The 19,307-nt window shown below is 39.6% G+C and overlaps 1 long non-coding RNA gene across 1 annotated transcript; it reads right to left on the bottom strand.

Moving 5' to 3' along the window:
* Positions 1-1,299: 1,299 nt before the first annotated feature.
* On the bottom strand, positions 1,300-5,228 carry LOC127533628 (uncharacterized). The gene is made up of 3 exons (XR_007941394.1): positions 5,059-5,228; positions 4,204-4,387; positions 1,300-3,845 (listed from the first exon to the last, which is right to left on the bottom strand). It is a non-coding gene; the product is annotated as an uncharacterized LOC127533628 (long non-coding RNA).
* Positions 5,229-19,307: the final 14,079 nt, after the last annotated feature.

Raw genomic sequence — 19,307 nt, 5'->3', positions numbered from 1 at the left:
GGGATAGACTCCAGCCCCTGCACTACCCTAATGAGGATTAAGGTGCATAGATAATGGATGGATGGATGTCATATTTAAAGAGGAAAAACAACACAAGGGCTGATGAATAAAAATGTTTACCTGCAGTTCATCTGCATAATTGATTGTTAATTTAGACTGAAGTAAATATTTGCAATGAGATGCTAAAAGTTGGACATCAAACCCTACATGGTCCACTATCTTAAAAGTTTATTGTCATGATGATGCAAGGTTTTGCTGCAAACTGGTGGAAATGCAGTCTGGGTCATGTCATGGCAGCCCACAAGGAAACCAGTTCGACCAGAATTTTTGAAGTGGAAAAGCTGCGTGTCTTCAGGATTTCAGCTGTTCAGGTTTGGACACATTTTATACACAGACACAACAGATGCGGTGGGCGAGTTAAATCACGGTTTCACTTATTATGTTGCACAGAATCTTTTACTTTAATTTGCCATTCACACTGACCGTGTCCTCTCTTAACCTTGCCTGAATTCAGCCCTGCTGTTTTCCTGACTTTACATTGCGGTGGTTTAAGTGAAGTCATGTTTACATTTTTAAATGAACAAAACAAAAACTCATATATTACAATACAAATCTTTGATTTCCATGCCATCTTTTATACCCAGAAACATCAAGCTAGTTTTATAAACTAATGTAGTTGCATAAAAGCCAAGACGTAAAGCCTAATTTAAACATATTTACCAGAAAAATCTTATGAGTGAAGATGCTGTTACGTGTGAATTTTACAAGATGGTGTATTTTTGGACAGATTTCACAGCTGTGTCTGTGTCTATAAACACACATCTCCATTCTTGGAGCTGTCAGACACTGACCGCTTTCTTTAATCTACTCTCTGCTTCTCTTTTTTCTTCATCTCCTCTCACTGACCTGCTGCCCTCCTCCTCCTCCTCCTCCTCCTCTTCTGTCTCGCTCTCTTTGTTATGGGGGTCCTGCACAGAGGATGTATATTTATGTGCGGCTCTGGAGGCTTTTACCATTAATTATAGAGAAACACTAAGCTCTCCATTTGCCGGACAGATGTTATTTTTTACTTAAGGAGAAAACGGGGACTGTTCCATAATTCAGAGGTAATCCCGCTCACCAGAGAACAAATAAATAAATGAATAAATAAATAAAGCAAAAGCAAAAACCACAAACATTTGGTACAGTGCTGCCGTGTGCTCAGACATGTAACGCAGCAGCTGACACACATGCACAGATTTCCTCTGCAGTGTTCAGCCTTTAAGTGCCTTCCACGTAATAAATATGGAACAGCTGCTCTGTCATTTCATTTTTTATTCAATCTCCCAAAGTATTTCTCAAAATCACACACAACCACACAACCTGTTTCTTTATCTTCAGAACAATGGATGTGTAGAAAGGTTTTTTTCAAAGTTGAAGTTTTTTTTAACTACAAATCTGCAAAGAGAAAAATAACAAAAGAACATGTCCAAATACAGAGCTTTTAAAAACCACAGACATCATCACAAAGTGGTGTTGTGCACCTGAATGCAGCAAAAATGACAAAGATGTGATTCATCTGCCAAGAATATGAATCATTTTCTGGTAACAGTTCCTCAAATGTGTGCCTTTTTTTCTGTTTTATATTTCTTTAAAACTAATTGTGATCTTAGACTTTGAGAACTTCTAATTAGTATTTTCAAGGATGGTAGCTGACAGTGAGAGCACTGCAGCTGTGTCCTCTGTAACACATCGGTGATTGTGAGGAATTTCACAACAACAGGGAGTATTTTTAGGGCCGGTTGGATATTTTTCTATGTAATATGTGAGCAATTTAAAATGTTCGGGGGTAATACAAAAAAGGATAATCTTGTATTCGGCACTGAGCAGTGAAGTAACACTTAGATAAAGAGGATTACAAAAATATCACCAAATAGTCAAAGCCTTAACTCTTCATTGTGTGACATTTTAAATCTGAATGATTAATCGACGCTTGGAAAAATTATTAAGAAAATGCTGCTTTGTTGCAGCCCTGCAGCCAATGATTCAAATACAGAACCAATGCTAAATACATTTTGTAAAACTACTGCAGTTCCAGTTCTAAAGGAGATACCAGTGTTTCCAAAAACAGGCAGCGTTCTGAGGAAATGTGTGTAAAATGGCAGAAGACTTCCAGGTTCTGACTATGTTTCTAACGGATGCAGAACAGCTGTCAGTGTGAAAATGAGAAGCTACTCATAAAGTCACAGAGATTAGGCTGAACTGTAAAGAACAATTTGAAAACAGAATCAAGATTTCAGAAGGTTAATAATATAAAGAATGTCAGAAAAGCTGGAAATAAACAGCTGTATTTTGCAGCCCAGTGTTCAGGTATTAATAGAAGGATTACAGCATCCTGCTGGACATTTTACATTTGTGGAACAGCAGATTTTTTTCTGACAGTTTTAGCAACAATCAAAAAACCTTAGATATATCTTGTGTATCATTTTATGTTAATTTTCTGTCTGATATATCTGAGAAAAATATTGAGAAAAAACGATTTTGTCGTTACGTTTTACTTCGCATATCTTCAAGGTTGAAAAAGCAGTTTTCAGTTATCACTCCCTATTTAAACCTAGTCAACTATTCCAGTCAAACAAAAAGGAAGTTCAAATACGTATAATTAAATCCATGACAGCTGGAAAAACTCAATCTGCTGATACAGATCAGGTGCTGTGGCAGAAAGTATAGTATCAGATATTAAATGGGGAAGTCATTTTTTTATACACAGTTCCGCTAATTTCAGCCTGATAAATTTGACATTTTTAGAAACTTTGCTCCAACGGTCAGAACGTTCGCCTTTGGTTCAAACAGTTCAGTTCATAGATGGTTTGGCCCCAGCAGGATTCAGCACTGACTGATCCTTGAAGCAAATTAGTGAGGTTGAATTTCTTCTTCTAGGGAAATGGCAGGTTAACATCCACAGGGAGAAATATTTTATAACTTTCAGTGGTTTCATTGTTCCATTCCCCAGACATCTATCCCAACTGTACTGTAGAGCTGAAATCAACCATCAATCAGTTAACTGGCAACAATTTGCACGGACTGATCTTTAAAGTACCTTTTTCTTCTTTGCACTGACCCTGTTCTCTACATTATGATGATCAGACAAATACAGCAACATGACTGTTAACATGTTGTTTATCACTTTTTTAATTTTAAATTTTTTATTTATTTTTTGACATTTTATCCACTTTGAAATAAATACGTTCCTTGGGATGATAACGAAGATGATTATTGGTTGTGACCTGACACTTCTCTGATGACATGGTAAGAGCACCTTACTGTAGCTTTGCATGTGCTAACCCCTTAACATTTATCTGGCTTTCTACTAAGAAAGAATAAAAGCTTAAAGTGTGCAGCACATAGAGATCCAGCAAGTCTGTGTCCCAATAGGCCACTTGATAACTTTCAGTGGTGCAAATTTCTGCCTTATTTGCAATTAATAAAACTATGTAGACCAAACTAATGTGGCTTAAAACTGAGCTGAACACGTGATGCTGTGATACAAATAGACTTTTCTTTGTTCTAAGAAGCACTAAGTGAATCCTAGGGATAAAAAGAATCTAGGAGAATAAATAAATATCACACTGATATTTATTTTTTTGTCCATATACCAAAAAAAAAAGTGCTGCTACATGTTAGAAGAGCTCTGCCAGGTTTCCAGATGAGTCTCAGGCTGCGGTCAGACTGAGACTTTACCATGTTGTGCTGTGGTTTGATTTCAAGCCTTGGGGTTTTCGGGGTCTTGGGACCACTCACTTACCCTCCCTCAGGCAAGTTGAAATCGCACCCCTGGGCCGGTGGATGACCCTTATCCACTGCTCCTGTACACACACACACACACACACACACACACACACACACACACACACACACGGTTAAGCACTCATATACACACTCAGAGAAAGAGGGTCAGGCTTGGCAAAGGATTCCTATCGTTTTAGAGAGGGATCCCATTAAAAGTGCATGAGTGTGTCTGTCTAGGAATCAAGACACCCGCTTTGCCGCTCAGCCGACAGCTCTGCATGAGCGCATGTGTACATGTGTGTGTCTTATTTATTCATGTACATTAGGGCATATTGAGGCGGACATCACTCACTCAATGCAGGAGCACCTGAGAATGAGTGAGAAGGTCGTTTTATCTCCAGATTTAAGATTGTTGGTCTTCATGTGATCACTGACCTGACCTCTGAACCAGGATCCTGCAAACAGTCTGCACAGCTTTGACTGATACATAAGTACAGAAGATAAGATATATGCAGTCTGGAAGGTGAGGAGCATCAGCACTTGATTCCACATGGAGTTTTTCTGGCACTGATGAGTCTTCTCTGTCAACAGGAGCTGCTGCAGCTTCATCCGCTCACACCTGAAATCATTTTCAAAAACATTCAATCACACAGAAGCAGAGGAGTGAGAGATGATTTGGGAGGAGAAAAAATAAGGAAAAAGCGCTGTCCTGTGAACATTTGTAATGATGAGGTATTTTGTGAGGTTAAAACTCTCCTGCTTTTGTCAGAGGTTGGTGCAGCCTCTATTATTTTCATTTTGCTCCAAAATTGATCATAAATTATCATGTCACATCAGCCAATAAATGGATATGTTCTGAAATTACAAGATGATGAACTGAAATTGTACATTATAATTAGGGAACACGTGTCTTAAAGTAAAACAACAACAACAACCAAACAAACAATAAAATAACCTGTAACATGTATATTTAGATGATGTAAAATATTTGTTACTGGACTTTAAAAAAAAAAGATCACTAGAAAATCTGACAAAGACATTACGTCAGGAAAAGAAATCTCTTTCCTGGGCAAATTATGAATAAAAATATTACTTCTTGGGCAAAGCATTTTAATTAAATGAGCTGTGTAATACATGAATAAATTGCAAAGACTAAACACTACGGAAGCTCAGTTTATGTCGTTGCCTGTGAACTCCTCTTTATATCTGTTTCAGATTCATGCAGGTAAGAAATGTCTAAGCAGGTAAATCTATTGAAAACAGAGCAGAAAAATAAAGGGTCGTGCTCACGGTCTCCCCGGATCCTCTGCTCTCTTCCAGCCTCCACCGCTGCTCTGAGCGCAGCGCTGACAGCCGGAGGACGGAGCTCTGCGGCGGCTGCTTCCAGCCGGCAGGCGGCGCTGCTCGCACACAAGCCCGGCCGAGCTCCGAGGCCACGGAGGGGCCACAGAGGAGCAGCGGGTCCAGATAATAACACACTGACAGGTCAGAGTGGAAATGGAAACAGACCAAACCCTCAGCTCGGTTTTTAGGATTCTTTGGTAAATAAAGTATTGATTATTTCTTCTAAAATATGAATGAAAACATTCACCTTCACTCGGCTCATATCTGATTTTCTCTCTTCTCCCTGAATCTCCTTGTCTCCTCTCCTCTCCTTTCCTTTCCTCATCTCCATCTTTTTCTCCTTCTTTCTGACTTCTGTCTTCTTTTTCTTTCTCTTACTACTCTTTTATGTACTACTGTTCTCTATTTCCTCTCCTCTGCCATTCCTTCCTGTCTTCTGTATTTGTCCTTTGCTCATTTCATCTCATGCTTCTTCTGTCCTTTTCCTCTCCCCTCTTATTTTTCTCCCCTCCATCTCCTCTCTCCTTCATTCCTTCTTCTCCTTTAACCCTGTTTCATTTCCGCCTTTATTCACTCTTTGCATCCCTCTTTCTTCGTTTCATCACATCCTTTTGTTTTCTCTTCAGTCTTCTCATGCCTTTTTTATCTTCTTCTCTTCAGCCTCTTCCTCACTCTTTACTCCTAATTCTGTTCTTTACTCCTTTACTTTCTGCCAACCTCTTTTTCCTGTCTTCTTTTTCTCTTTTCTTGTTTTTTAACAATTCCTTTCTTCTCCCTTCTTTAGTCTTTCATCTCATCTTCCTTCAACTCTTCTTCAGATTTTTCCTTCCTTCACATCTTTGCTTTCCTTATTTTCTAATGACTCCTCTCCTCTCCTCTCCTCTCCTCTCCTCTCCTCTCCTCTCCTCTCCTCTCCTCTCCTCTCCTCTCCTCTCCTCTCCTCTCCTCTGTTCTGGCCACGCTCCAAGGACGGATGGAGGGGGAGCATCCGGAGCGCTCAGTGCTGCTGACAGCTGTCACTTTGGCTGGCGGTAATGCAGACGGCTAACCTAAAATGAGCAGGGACAGGCCTGCCGCTCGGCGCGCCACTGCCTGCCTCCTCCTCCTCCCTCCCCTCCACAGGGAGGTAGCAGCAGAGTGTGTGCTGAGGGCTGAGGTGCAGGGTGCTGTGGCGGGCTGGAAGAGATAAGGCAGAGGATATAAGAGGGGTCAGCGGGGTCATGGTGTGGTTAGCACTGACAGCAGGGCTCTGAAAGCGATCCAGCGTTAACGGAAAGGCCAAAAACAAATGTGGGCGAGAAGGAGGTGAGGGAAGGAGCGCGGATAAGCAGTAGTGATTAAAGAGGAAAGTATAAAGAGCACTGCTTCTTAAAATAAACCTCACAATCTGTTGATGAAAAGGTAAAATACTACCAAAAGTCTGTCTAAAAAGCCTCAATAAAGGATTTCAAAATGGACTGAAAGGTCATTATTGATCTTGGAGGCAGTGCTGGACAAAACATTACGACACTAACATTTCCAAGGTCAACAATTAACTTTAATCTCCAAATTTTATGAACATCCATATTTTGGGCAAACAGGACTGGAGCTCAAGTCAGCTGGAGTCTATCCCAGATGATTTAGGGTGAAGGCAGGGGACACCCTGGACAGGTCACCAGTCTGTCACAGGGCTACACATAGAGACACAATCCCACTCACATTTATACCTACAGACAATTTAGAATTATTAATTAACCTCAGCATGTTTTGGACTGTAGGAGTATCCTGAGAAAATCCACACATAGGGAGAGTAAGACCCAGACCAGGGATCTTCTAGTTTGCAGAAATGTTAAAATAAATAGAAAAAGAACTGATACATCCACTCTGTACCACTCCAATGCATATTTTTTTACTGTACGGTGTCAAATTATAGCTTTAATTAACATAGAGTTTAAATTTATTCTCAACAAACATGATATCAAATTGTTCATTTTTTCAGTATTTTGAATGTCCACCTTTATTTTAATCCTCCTGAGCATAGAGAGAAATAAATATGTTGATGAACAAGAAATTCTATGCACTTATTCCAGGACCCTATCTGTTGCAAAGCTGTACATATGTGTAGAGAAATGTTGTGGCATTCTTCGTAGATTATTTTATCTGTGGCTCCTTGCTGGAGTGGCTGTGTTGCTCTGCCTTTGCTTTAATATACCCCAAAGGACTTGAGCAGGCCACCATTTTCATTTTTTTCTCTGTAAAACCTGATTAAAGCAGTGCACTTTGGACCGCTGTCACGTCAGAATATTTCTCTTCTGCAGTTCCATATCATCATCCTGTCGCCTCTTCTTGCACTGTCGGGATTATACGTTCATTGCGGTCATCCTGGTCTGTTTCACACCAACATGCTGGATCTCATCTGATCCCGACTAATTGATCTCAATCTTAACTGAACACAGAAAGCTTATTTACTCAGCTGTTCTTTAGTAAAGTTTCAGCATACAGTTTTGTTCCCAACAGCAAACAAGGTTGTTTTTCATGGACTCTGTCCATAGAGATTGATGTTATCAACTTTCCTGTATCAGAACGGGTCACAGAATTCAGATTTCCACTGGTGACTGTTTGTGGCATCATTTTAGGAGTGTGGTCACTGCGGCTCTGATTATTGATACTAAGGCTCCTTCTTTAGCTTATGATTACTACTGCTATTGTGTTTTGTTTGTGTTTGTGTTTGAGTGCCAGTCTTCTTCCATCCTTTTCCATCTTTGTGAGGACGCACAATAAGATTTTTCAGTTTTTCTGACAATTATTTTTCACAAAGAGCCAAGATACAGACATGCAGATGGACACGTTGCATTGGACCAAAACTGAGAAAGCCCTTGTGTTCAGGGGTTGTTTGTAACCAGTTAAACTAACTGGAAATCATAGGTTTACTCAGTATTGCGTCAGTAATCATACCATTTAACATTTAAATGACACTGTACTGGGGTGAACTCACTTAAGCTATTTACTGTATGTAACTGCAACAATACCCAGTTTCATATATAATAAATAGCATTAAATAGTATCCAGTTTCTTCAGGTTTACTTGACCACATTTTGAACATGAAGGTCAGGTACTTGAGCTCATGTGTTGTGGAGGTGCCTCAAACATCAAATATAGCAGTGACTTTATAACCTCTTCCAGATAAATTAAAACTGGAGGAACATAAACAATATCTAATAGGACAAACTAAAAGTTATTTTACTAATGGCTTATAACTAATTGACAAAGCATTAGTAACAGAGTTATTAACTGGCATTACTGATAAACTCTTTGAAAAGACATCATTTAAAAAAACTAAAAATGAAGTTGTGAAAAGGTCACTTTTTAAGGTAGAGATCATTGTGCTGGGACCTGTTTCAGGATTCCCACCCACATGCTGAGAACTATTGCGTTAGAGCAGATAGCATGAGACAGAGACATCGAGGAAAAAGAGAAGTGAGAGGAAGAAGGAGGAGCAGAGAGGTGAGGATGTGACAGTTGTGTCTCTGAAAGGACTCTCGCTCATTATAACAGCTGGTGTCAGACTTTGTCTTTCCTCCTGTATCTCTGTGAATACCAGATGCATGCTCACTTTAACTGTGTGTGTGTGTGTGTGTGTGTGTGTCCCACTCTGTGCATATCCACAGTGCGTGCTGATTCAGCTCGTTATCTGATGGAGCCGTAGACAGAATGAGTTTAAATCTCAGCATCGCCGTGAGCTCTCTCAGTGCTTCATCTACTGTTTGCTCTCTCGCTCACTCTCTCTCTCTCTCGTTCTCATACTGTACACTGCACATATCAGGCTTCGCAGGTACACGCTCACCAGATACACTACATATCACAAAAGTAAGAAAAAAAACCGTCATATCAGAGAAAGCCTTACGTAGCATTAAAGTACTTTCAGCAGCTCTCAGTTTCAACAGCCGTGGCTCAGACTGAGTTTAGAGAGAGAGAAGTTAGTGTCACTTGAGCAATAAGGTGTCATTCTAAAACCACGAATGTTAAAGTGCCGTTGAAACAGCAGACACTATTCTGGTTTCAGGCTTTTGGAAGCTGTCTGTCCATTTGGTCCCATTCAGAACATAAGATTCAGTGTTGAATGCAGGTGTTCTGAAGGTGTGTCTCACATTAAATGTCTGAGGTCATCCTGAAGGAGCTGGATCAGGTCAATGGTCAGCACACATCAAACTGGACCTTGATCATGAACTGGTTACGTCCTCCAGACACCACATCAGCCACATCATCAAAAGCAGTGACAGGTGTGAATAACACTGATTACCTCATTGCAATACAATGCTATGTTAAAAAACAGAAGTCCTGGCATTCATTTGGATGTTACTTTAGTACTTGATTCCAAAATGATGCTTTCTAATTGCTTTTGAAAAAATCTGACTAACAGTCCAAGATGTCATTTACAATGAGGAAAAACCAAAAATAAATCCTTGCAAACCCTCATCTTTCTTAGAAAGAATAGAACCATTTCTTTTATCTGTTTTTATTTATTTTTATTTTATTGTATTTTTTGCATGATGCATTTTTTCCTGCCTTTATTAATCCCCAGGGGGGAAATTCTGTTATTTGCATATCCACCCAACATGGGGTGGGGGGTGGGGGGGTGGGGTGGGGGGAATAACATGACAAAAACAATACATCTATGATCACAATTTTTTTTAAAAGTGTGTTCTAAATGGTAAATCAACTTATTACAGTTGTGCTCATAAGTTTACATACCCTGACCAAATTTGTGAAATATTGTCTTTTATTTTTAGCAAATATGTTTGTTAATGGAAACATTTTCTTTCATTTAGGGCAGGTGTTCAGACAAAGCTATTTATTGTCATGCAAGTGTATTTGCTCTGATCATTCATGTTTTCATTAAAGAATGGAGTACATTTTACAAATTCTGCCAGGGTATGTAAACTTATGAGCACAACTGTATTTAAACCAGGTGTAAAACAGAGGCATTCACATAAAAGTGAGCAGACATTTAACACATCCACATCTGCAGTGGAGGTTTTACAGGGTAATCACTCTCATTTAGGGATTATCCTAAAGTAAAAACTGGCCAAATTCTCAACCAGCCTCTCTTTTAATTTGAGCTCAGGGTCTGGTGAGCTGTCCTGCTGTAATAATCAGGATAATCTGTCTGTAATAGCTGGATTACAGCAGGTTAGGGAAACTCCACTCTGGCACAGCCCCCTCTGGATCTGAAGTCTCATTCATTAATCAACTAATGCCCATTCAAGGCCTGCTTAGAGACACAGAGGAAGTCAGCTCATCTCTGAGGAGGGGAGCTTCAACCTGCTGCTAAGTCTGCCTCTGCACATTACACCCAGAAGTTTCTTTTAACAGGTAACACTTCCGTTATTCCATATTTAGTTTATTGGCAACAAATGCAATGAAAAGGGTAAAATCAGCATTGTAATAGTCCGTCTTCCACCACTTTCTGACCTCACTACTCTGTGGCTCTCAGAAACAGACAGTTAACATTCATTAACAACTGCACCAACATTATCAGATAAATAAATGACAGTAATTAGTGCATATTATTCCCATAGCGGAGGGAGTCATTTTCTGGCAGGCTCAGTAGGGCGTTATCCTCCTCTCTGATCACTGATGAACAGAAGCCCCCTAAACAGCCTCCATCAGCCTCCAAATAAGTTTTGTTTCTCTTGTAAGTGAACCGCTGTGGTTCCGCCATCACAGGGACAATGGCTGTGCAGGAAGTCCGTGCCTGCTCACATGTCAATGTCAGATTTATTTATACAGCAATTTTAAAGGTCTATAGCGAACCAAAGTGCTGTACAGTAAAATAAATCATCAACAATGCAAGAACAAAACAGTAAAATCCATCCATTCTCTATACACCGCTTTATCCTCACTAGGGTTGCGGGGGGTGCTGGAGCCTATCCCAGCTGACTCGAGCGAAGGCAGGGGACACCCTGGACAGGTCACCAGTCTGTCACAGGGCTACATATACAGACACACAATCACACTCACATTCACACCTACCGACAATTTAGAGTAATCAATTAACCTCAGCATATTTTTGGACTGTGGGAGGAAGCCAGAGTGCCTGGAGAAAACCCACGCATGCACAGGGAGAACATGCAAACTCCATGCAGAAAGATCCCAGGCTGGGATTTGAACCGGCGATCTTCTTGCTGCAGGGCGAAAGTGCTAACCACTACTCCATTGTGCAGCCCCAAAACGGTAAAATAAAACAGATAAAAGATCCATTGAAGGTGACTCTGCTCAGTCAAAGGCCAGGGTGAACAAGTGGGTCTTGTGAGCCACAACTGCAAAGTCTTGATCTCCTCTGGATTTCATGAGAGATCGAGGAACATCCAGGACCATCTGGTCAGCTGACCTAAGGGCTCTGGAGGGTTGATACATCTTAACAAGGTCAGATAAATATTCTGAGGCTCGTCTATTCAGAGACTTAAAAAACCCCTCAAAAGAATCTTAAAATCAATCCTGACCTTATCAGAAGCCAGTGAAGTGAGGGAAGCATCGGCGTTATGTGCTCGGGTTTCTTTGTCTCGGGTAGAAGTTGAGCTACTGCATTCTGAACAAGCTGCAGATGGTTGAGTTCCCACTGGCCAATGCCGACATACAGGGAGTTACAGTAGTCCAAGCACAATGTAGTAAAAGCATGGATAACTTTTTCTAGATCCGCCCTTCTCAGATAGGATTTGACTTTGGCTAGCTGAAAGAAGCTAGCCTTGATCACTGAGCAGATCTGCTAGTCTAATTTAAAAAAAAAACCCATAAATAATAACACCAAGACTCCTAGCCTGCTATCATATATAAGATGCTAGTGGACCAAGGGAGCTGGTAGGAACCTGGACCAGGTCAGGGCGATCAAACAAGACAATCTCAGTTTTATTTTCATTTAATCTTAAGAAATTTAAGTCTATCCATATTTTAATATCCCTCATACAGTTAAACACAGCATGAAGAGATTCCGTAAAAGGGACCTTTAATGGCAGGTAGACCTGCGCATTGTCAGCAAAGCAGTGAAAAGGAATATCATGCTTCCTAAATATCCATGTCATGTATGGGAATAATCAGCAACAGGCCCTTTAATGGGCTGATAACTTCAAAATCTCATTCACTGCACCACCATATCCTATCACTGTGAACTTTTTTTTGCAATTTATACAATCTCACCTGCTTCAGTGAAAAGCCCAGTAATTGGCTAAAATTTCCCCTTGGATTTCATAAAACCTGAACCAAGCCAAGAGAAAGTGCAGAAGTCCTGCCCCAGCTTTAAACATTTATTGTAATAGACTCAGTAATAAAATCCACAAGGTGTGTACGATTAGAACATTTGACGCTTTGTGTTAAAACATCTGCTACATGAAACTGTTGAATTGTAGATTACTTTATTTCATGTGTACGTGTGTACACATGAAATCCAAACGTTTCATGTGTATTTCTCATGTGGTGCACAATGAAAAACAATTTTCACACTCACTGGAAAAGGAACAGCTGTTCACAGAGAGAATTACAAATCCATGAAATGATTCTTAATATTTTCAGGATTTGAATAATTCGATCTAAAACAAATAAAAATAACAACAACAATAATAATATGAGGCCGTTGATGTTCGTGGGGAGGCTGGTGGGAATCTGGCTAATGAGCATACTCTGTGGGTTCAAAACCACAGAAATGTAGGGAATATCCAGGAACCTCAGGAGGAAGTTTAGAGAATTCCTTTGGCTTATGTGCCACTGAGCAGCTTTAACTAGAATGAATGATCTTGTAATCTGGTATCTAGTTCTCCTGATTCCATCTTCACATGATTCTGTCATTGTTTTCCTTTGCAATGGCTTAATGGCATCCAAGTGGAAAATTAAGATAAGATAAGATAAGATAGACTTTATTAATCTCACAAAGGAGAAATTAGAACCAAAAGATGTTTATCTCATCACACCAACTTCTAATATTCTCAACATTGACATCAGTTTGCATTACATTTGTTTAAAAATCTAGAACAATAGAAGCTATTCAACTGTTTATTTATTGGAATGTAAATGACACTGTAAGTACAAACACACATCAAGCTGGAATTCTGCAAATAAACAAGAAAACAACAAGACAGACTGAGCCAAGGTCAAGAAACAACATCAAGGTTCCTTTATTTGTGGCAGGATGAGTGCTGGTGGTCATGTCTGTAATAAACACACACACGTGCTGACAAACACACTCAAGCTGTGACTCATCCCCTCCTCCCCCTTCATGTGGCCTCCGTCCCCTCTGTGGGGCCACAGGTCCGGTGTGAAACAGCACGCAAACATTTTAATATTTCAGACAGTACTCTCGCTCACCAACCAACCAACCAGCCAACACACTCTGAGAGGGAGAGAGGGGGGGACGGCGACAACAGCTTCATAAATAGTCTATGAGGAATGAACGGCCCCTCCTCACCACAAGCCGTCAAAGGCCCACAATGATTTATTGATTTCTTTATTTGTCACATAAAAAGGGAAAGTTGCTCCTCATGTCTCTGTCTTGTATCTCTGTTTCTCACTCTTGTCGACTTCCCCTCATATCTACTCAGAGCAAAAAGGAAAAAAAAACAGAGGCCAAATGCTCACTGAACAGGTTGAACACGAGGGAATTTCCTGTCTAGTGTGCTGATGTGAATACAAAGCATAGAACAAATAAACAAATGAAGTTGAAGAAAATTGTAGGTATTTTAAATTAATAATTATAATTAGTATCCACCTTTGTCAGATATAACAGCTGAACACACTCGTGGCATTCTTTCCACAATGGAAATCAAATATTCTTCAGAAAGTTCTTCCATCTCTGTTGCAGAAGTTTCCATAAATGTGTGGTTCTTGTAGGTTGCTTTGCTTTCACTCTTCTGTCCAGTTCATCCTAAACCAGCTCCATGGGGTTTAAGTCTGGAGACTGTGCCACTCCATGTTTTCAAGCTTCCCATCTTGTTCTTTTTTTTCTTAAGGTAGTTCTGGCATAGCTTGGACTTAATGTTTTGGGTCATTATCTTGCTGTAGGATGAACCTCTGACCAACTAACATACCAGAAGATACTGCATGGCACTAGAGAATGCTGTGGTAGCTGTTTAGGTTCAGGATTCCTCTCACTCTGCACAAGTCATCGACCCTGGATCCATTCAAACAGCCCCACACCATCACGCTTCCTCCTCCACGTTTAACAGCTGATGTCACACACTGAGGAACCATCCTTTCTCCTACTCGACAGCGTACAAAAATCCTGCATGATGAATCAAAGATTTCAAATGTTTATTCATCAGTCCATAAGGTAACACTTTATAATAACTATACACTATTAAGCATTAGTTAAGCATTGGTTCAGCATAATTTAAGCATTAGTTAATCCTTAAATCCTCATGAACTCATCATGAATTCACCATTAGTAATGCATTACAAAGCATGAGTAAAGACAGTTTTAAATGTTCAACTAACACATTATTAAGCATCAGTTAAACATTAGTAAAGTGCTTAATTCATCGTTAACTCATCATTTGTAACTAATTAGTTATACGTGCTTAATTAATCATGAATTCATGATCTGTATGGCATTTATTATGCATTACTAAGCACTTAATAAATCCGGTTAAAAATGTTTTGTTGCTCATTGATAATCTCAGTTGTTAATACTTTATAAAGGGTTAGCAACTGTGTTAGTATATGATTTACAAACACGTATTCATACTCAATGAATAACTTATTAATGCGGTTACTACTCATTAGTTAAGTATATTCCGTGAGCCCATCTAAAGTGAGGACTATCTATGCTTTATAAAGCATTTATAAAGGACACAGAAGCAAAGATATACAAAGTGTCAGTTTTATTGGTCCCAAACAATACAAGCTCTTTTAAATACACACTTTAAACAAATACAATCTATAAAATTTCAAGTAAACTTGACAAACATCTTCAAATAACAACAGTCTGTGATCATATAAAATAGAAAAATAAAATACAAGCTCTTTTAAATACACACTTTACAATCCTTGAATTCATGCTGAGTTCATGAGGATTTAAGGATTAACTAATGCTTAAATTATGCTGAACCAATGCTTAACTAATGCTTAATAGTGTATAGTTATTATAAAGTGTTACCGTCCATAATACCTTCTTCCAGTCTTCAGTAGTCCATTGGTGGTGTTTCATGGCCCAGGCAACCCCCTTTTCTTATTCTGACATCTTAGCGATGGTTTTCTTGCTGCACCTCCACTTGCCAATCCTGCAACTCCAAGTCTTCTCTTCACAGCTGAAACTGAGACTTCATACTACAACCACTATGAAGCTGTGCTTGAAGCTGTTGTCTTGGGAGTGCCTTTTGATGGTGAAGAAAACTCTATTCACTGACACCTTGACTTTCTTTGCAGTTTCTCTGTAGGAAAGACCTACATTTTTTCAGTGTTGTGATGTGAACACTTTTCTATTGTTTATTGCCTTTTCCTCTCCATTTTTATAGCAACACACTACTTTCAGCAGTATAATACTGTTCAAATAATGCTCTGGGGAGTATAGTGTGTTCCAACACTACTTTTATGCAGACAGGAGGGTTGTAAGTAATCATGAAAAGTTGAGACACCTGTAGGATTTGGTAGCACCAACTTTCAAGGCTTGATCAACCTCCATTGCTGCTTTAAGTTGTTAACTCATTTCTTGCTGAGAAAGGCCTTTTTCTTTAATTCTAAAATTCATTTTTTAAACCTCTGGCAGTTCATTACTTATCTAAGTACAATTTTAAGCTATTCATTGGACTTGAACTACTTGAATTTCAATTTAAAAAACTAGAAAAATTGGGGCACTCCAAAACCTCTAAATGATAATGTTCATATCTATCTATCTATCTATCTATCTATCTATCTATCTATCTATCTATCTATCTATCTATCTATCTATCTATCTATCTAAATTTACATTTTCCTTCCTTTTCTGTTCCTTATTTTTATTTCATCCATCATTGTTTCCCTTTCCTCTCTTATATTATCATCACATATACACTTATTTCTTTCGTTCCTACCTTCATCCTTTCATTGTTCTTCCTTTCTGTTTTCCTTTTCCCTCCTTCACTTCTTTTCCTTTCATTTCTTGAACATTATAGTACTCTTCCTTCTTTCTATTGCAACTTTTCCCTTTCCTTCTTTCTAGTTTTCTGTTCCTTTAATTTCACTTTTTTCTGTTTGCTTGTCTTTTCTCTTATGACAATGTTTTCTTCTTTATATCATTTCCTTGGTGTCATTTCTCCAATTTCTGAATTTTTGTTTGTTATCATTAACTCCCTCCTTTCTGTCACATCATCCCAGGTTTTATATTGACCCTCCTGGTTCCACGGTCTTCTTCAGCCAGAGAACCTGGATACACACATTTCTGTAAATGTTCTGTGAGTTCAGTCTGAGAGCAGCAGAGGGTAACGTGTGCTGCTGAGGACACAAGACTGACGAAGCAATGAGACGTCTTCAGGTTGTTTTATTTTCTCCAGCCTTTCTACACTCTGTCATTCACCTTCAGAGAGTCCTCTCAGGTAAACCTCACTCCCTCTCATTAGACTTCCTTCCTTTTACTCACCCCTCCCTCTCCGCCTGTCTGTCTTCTCTTCCCATGGCTCTGTCCATCCATCCCTCCCTGTCCCCCTCTGTCTATCTGTCCCCTGCTTTCAGAGCCTCTCTGAGCGCTGGCAGTCTGTCGATGAGAAGCATTGGTTGGCGGCCGGCGCAGTCGATGACCCTGACAGTGTGCAGTTATCGTTCTAATTAAGATGCCACACTTGAGTTAAACCGTGGCATTAGGATTTGATGGGGAATTGATCAGAGTGTCAGAGGCGGAGTGAGACAGAGAGAGAGAGATGGGGAGGGGGAGATATGGTGGGACAGGAGGAGATGGTGGGAGTGTTGAAGGCAAAACAGAGGAGTAATTATTTATAGAGGGGAGGGGTTTAAACAGACAGATGGAAAAACAGATGCAGTTTGTCCCCTCCTGTCATGTCTTTATAGACCACAATCCCAAGGAACTGTGTTCATATTAGACCGAATTACATCTTACCGTTTATGTCTGATTCCAGGGTTTAGTCCTGCCTTACCACTGTCACTATTTGAACAATTTATGTAGTAAAAAACATTCTGAAAAACTTTGCCATTGATTGTTCAAAAATGTTAACACTGGATATGTAGTATACATCAGGAGTGAGCGCACCCCTGTGCATTCACAGAAATGATTAAAAGTTACATCACCTCTCAAAAAAAAATGAGTTGTAAACACCAGAAGGTCCACAGTTTTGGACCATAGACTGTATATATAGTGGACGTAGTATCTGGCTCCAGAATTGAAGCCAACCCAGAAGTGTCAAAAACTTGCAATATCACACCGTCCGCTAGGGCTGGCTCCAAAAAGCTTTTGCTCCATAGACCCCAATTCATTTTTGGAAAAAATAAAATTTGATACTGATTTTCTACAGCTCAGGATTTTTTTCCCCCGTTAGTTTTCATGGTCAAAATGAGAAATCAGGTGGCCGATCTTAAAATAAATCAATACTGAATTTTAAATAAATCGTTAAAGTTGGCGGAGCCAGGGGGCGTGGCTATACTTGATAGACAGCAACAGAAGCCTCTGTGGTAAAATGTGGGCGGGATAAGAGGGTCGTTAGCCAATCCTGCCACTAGTTGCTCTCCGGTCCAGTCTGTCTGATGACACTTTTTATGTCACTGGCTCCAAAAAATCCAAAACGGCGACCAGGAAGTAGCAAAATCTGGGCTTCATTTTCTCGGCGTTGAAACCAACGAGTGACGTCACGGTTAGTTTACGTCTGTTTTGGACCTATGGACTGTGTCTGTCTGCATGTCATGGCTCCACATGAATAAGAATTACCAGAGGAGCCAAGAAGTTTGATTATGGGACTACAAAAAGATGGAAGAAGACACAGGAAGATCAGTGACTGACTAAAAGTCACTGGAAACATAATCAGCAGCAGTCTTCAAGGTGTATATGAGGACTTACACTTCTATCAAACAGAGCTGCAGTGATTGTCCTCCTAAAATGACACAGACAGTGCGTTACTTTTTAGAATCAGTGTTTGTGTACCAGCTCAGACAACGTGAAGGACGGTGCATAATATCAGCCTCTGTGGATGGTGTCCAAAAAACGACCCTTTTTTGGTTCAGATGTTGTCAAATAAGTCTTCATGAACAGGGCCAGGACTACCACAGTGACTGTATAGTCCTGACAGTGAAGCACAGGTGGAAGTGTGATGATATGGGGCTATGTGAGTACAGCAGGTGTTGTTGAGATGACATTTGTAGATGTACCATGACTGTGGACATACCAAGATACTGCCAAGTTGACACCCAATCTGCAAAAGTTTGACAGAAAGACATATTCCAGTGTGATAACCATCCAAAACACACTGCTAAAATCACACAGGACATATTGTCCAAGTGTGTCTCCTAGCTAGAATCTAATGGAACACTTTGGGGTAATTTAAAGAGAAAGGTAGAGCAACACAACCCAACCAGCAAAGAGAACCTGAAGATAGTCTTTGTAGAGCGGCAGAACATCTCTCTAGAGCTTTGTGCAATACTGGTGTCCTCCACACTGAGGAGGTTTAAAATAAATACTGAATAATGAGCTCTTTTGATTTCTGTTGCACGGAGTTTCTACAGTGGAACTTCTTTTTTTAAAAATAAATTCAGAAAATCAATTTTTCACTTTCCATAAGAGCAAACTTAGAAATATCACAGCTTTGAACCACTGGAGGGATATTGCACAGGGGTGTACTGCTGTTGTATACTGTAATATAGGGTTTTGCAGAATTATTAACTATAAGCTTTCTTGTCTAGTCATTGGCTGGTTAATGACGGGTGTTACAGTAAAGCCAGATAAACATAATTAATTACTTAAAATATTTATTACATATATTATTTTGTTATATTATGTACATGCTAGGCCTGTCAGCATTTATTACAATAGCTATCAAAATGTATTTCTTTTTTTAAAATCTACTTTCAGTGAGAAGGGCAACAGAATATCCAGTGTGTGTGTGTGTGTGTGTCTGTGTTTGGAAACCATGCAACCTCAGAGGTTTTATTCCACTTTTCTTGGTAGTGTATCGTCTAAATGTAAACTTTTGAACTCATGTGATTGGATAAGTTTTGTCACTAGTCTCATCCACAATCATCATTTGTGTTCTGAC

This window comes from Acanthochromis polyacanthus, chromosome 4, assembly GCF_021347895.1.
Source record: "Acanthochromis polyacanthus isolate Apoly-LR-REF ecotype Palm Island chromosome 4, KAUST_Apoly_ChrSc, whole genome shotgun sequence".
Classification (NCBI taxonomy): Eukaryota; Metazoa; Chordata; class Actinopteri; family Pomacentridae; genus Acanthochromis; species Acanthochromis polyacanthus.
The sequence above is the reverse complement of the archived record's forward strand: the minus strand, read 5'-3'. Positions and strand labels throughout refer to the sequence as shown.